Raw genomic sequence first — 3,203 nt, forward strand, 5'->3', positions numbered from 1 at the left:
TTTGATGTAGTGTTCCAAGATTCATTGTTTACATGTAACACCCAGTGCTCCATGCAAAACATGCCCTTCTTAATACCCATCACTGGGCCAACCTATCCAACCAGCCCCCTCCCCTCTAAAACCCTGTTTATTTCTTGGAGTCCACAGTCTCTCATGGTTCATCTCCCCCTCTGATTTCCTCCGCTTCACTTTTCCTTCCTTCTGCTAATGTCCTCCATGCTATTCCTTATGTTCCACAAGTAAGTGAAACCATATGACAATTAATTTTCTCTGCTTGACTTATTTCACTGAGCAAAGGGTTTGGAATAGAGATGAAACCTATCAAAGGCAAATGTTTACTTTAAAAATGAACACGAGCAAGGTAAATTCACTTATCTCCTTTTACTATAACCTAACCCCAGTAGTCTTGTGATTTATAGTCTTCTCATGCAAGAGCAGACACTTGTTACCTCCTGGGTCTGGGCTCATTCTCACTCTCATAAGTGGAAAAATTTCTAACTGCCCCAGATGTTCATTACTTGCCATCCTTTGCACTGGATAGTTTTTTCAAAGGCATCAAATTGCTGTCCTTTCTCTTTTATGTGTAATAAAATTATTAAAATATATTTTTATAATTATATTAATATATTAATAATTAAAATTTATATGTTTATATAAATATATATAAATAAAATTATGTGTAGTTTTGTCTTCCTGATTTTGTTGTATGGTCTTTCAAACCAGAGACTATGTCATACATAACTAAATGGATGCATAAAATGTGTTTTCACATATTCGTGATTTCCACAAAGCCTAACACAATTCTTAGCCCACAGAATATGAATTATCTGCTAAATTATTAAACCTTAGTTGTATGGGTGATGATGTGGGCTTGGGTGGATGAGAACCTCTAACTCAAGCTTACTCACTTTGTAGACATGAGTGTCCAGGGCTAATTGTTAATTAGGCCCACTGACCACAGGGACTTGCCCCTGCCATATATTGGCTATCTAGGAACTCAGTAAGTCCAGACAGAGACACCACAACCATGGAAACCAAATGTGGTGGTTAGGAAGATCATTATACACAGTAACTTTATTAATAATTCTGGATTCCTCTCCTCTTTCTGCTGAAGGATCCATGAGAGGAGACAACCAGTCTTTTACTCTTGGTTTCATTCCCCTGGGAGTCAGGGTTAACAGCAATGGGAAGACTTCTTCATCCTCTTCCTGTTCATTTATCCCATCACACTGATTGGGAATCTGCTCATCATCTTGGCCATTCGCTCTGATACTCGCCTTCACAATCCCATGTATTTTTTCCTTGCCAATCTCTCCTTTGTTGACATCCTCTTCTCCTCTGTAACCATCCCTAAAATGCTAGCAAACCATGTCTTAGGCAGAAAAGCCATCTCCTTTAGGGGATGCCTAACACAGATGTGTTTAATGTTAGCCTTGGGTAACACAGATAGCTATATCCTGGCTGCAATGGCATGTGATTGTGCTGTGGCCATCAGCTGCCCACTTCATTACACAACAATTATGAGCCCTAGGACATGTGTCCTCCTAGTTGTTGGGTCTTGGGTGGTTGGAAATACCAATGCCTTCCCCACACTCTGCTCACAGCTGGTCTGTCTTTCTGTGGCAACAAGGAAGTAGCCAACTTCTACTGTGACATTGCCTCTTTACTCAAGCTATCTTGCTCTGACATCCATTTTAATGTGAAGATGATGTATCTAGGGGTTGGTGTTTTCTCTGTGCCATTACTATACAACATCATCTCCTATATTCATGTCTTTTCCGCAGTCTTACAGGTTCCATCCACCAAGGGTGTGCTCAAAGCCTTCTCTACCTGTGGTTCTCACCTCACAGTTGTCTCTCTGTATTATGGGACAGTATGGGCATGTATTTCCACCCTCTGTCTAGTTACAGCCTAAAGGATGCAGTGATAACTGTGATGTATATTGCAATGACCCCAATGTTAAATCCTTTCATTTATAGTCTGAGAAACTGAGACATGAAGGCAGCCCTGGGGAAACTCTTCAGCAAAAAACTCTCTTTATAACCAATGTGAGGTCATATCATAAAGTCAATTAGAGTCATCAATTAGAATGCACTTGAAGATCCAGTCCCAATGTCCTCCCCTTCCAAGGATCTACATTTGTGCTTTCCAGCCACTGAATTACACTTCTTGGAAATCTTGTAACAGTTTCATGAGACTTCCTATTGAGATTGTTGATATGTACATGTTATTATTCTTTTTACAGCAAAGAATTATTGGGATCATGTTCTAGCTATGCTACTGACTAGCAGCAAAGAATTAAATCATTCTTAGTTTGCTTTACTCATTCAGAAACCATTCAAATCAAACATTTCATTTTCTATAGATTTATAATATTTTGCCATCTACAGAACTAGAGAATGGGAAAAAAAAGTGATTCTGCACAATCAGCCGTAATATTTACAAAGATTACTAATGCCTCCAGTTATTTTTGAAAAACTTAAAACAATACCTAGTACAATACCTAATTGCTTCGGCAGTCATTAAGATTTTAGTTCTGTTCCTTGAATTATCTTCTGGAAAAAATGAAACTGTATCCACCACAAGGACAGAGATGAGTGCTAAAAAGGTAGTTCCACATGCCATGTAGTTTCAGAAAAAGCAAGCAGTTCATTAAATATCAAAATGTATGTGCATATGTACTATATATCACATATATGATAGTCTCTTTTAAGTCTCAAAACAGTCCTGCAGCATAGACAATAAGAGCCTTCTTTTACAGAGGAGAAAATCAAATCTGAAAAGTAATGTGTTATGGGCTGTCCTTCAATTAGAAAGAGGCAGATGAAGATTTGAGCCCTACTTTCCAGATGCCCAGTGTTCTCCTGACTCAACAGGTGGCCTACAGAGAAGATATAAAATAATGAGAGATATCTAAGGAGGTAAGGCTGTGTGCAGGAGACATAACTAGGGTTTTGACAAGTAGAGGGTACACTCCAGCCATGGCAATATCTGAGTTATAGGGCAGAGGTGAGAAACATGGACTCACATAGAAGTTATCAAACTTTATTATTCTTTGGCATTAAAAAAACATTTACTATTACTTTTCTTTAATTATAAAGATGACAAATTCTTCTCTATAATTTGTTGAGCAATTTTATATGTCTGGCTATGTGCGAAGCCCTATACATGAAGCTCTACCTCATTTAACCTTCTGGACTTTT

The 3,203-nt window shown here is 38.3% G+C and overlaps 1 pseudogene; it reads left to right on the top strand.

The window, feature by feature from the left end:
- Window positions 1-1,119: 1,119 nt before the first annotated feature.
- LOC116577446 lies at window positions 1,120-2,043 on the top strand (annotated as a pseudogene).
- The last annotated feature ends 1,160 nt before the right edge of the window (window positions 2,044-3,203 follow it).

This window comes from Mustela erminea, chromosome 18, assembly GCF_009829155.1.
Source record: "Mustela erminea isolate mMusErm1 chromosome 18, mMusErm1.Pri, whole genome shotgun sequence".
NCBI lineage: Eukaryota > Metazoa > Chordata > Mammalia > Carnivora > Mustelidae > Mustela > Mustela erminea.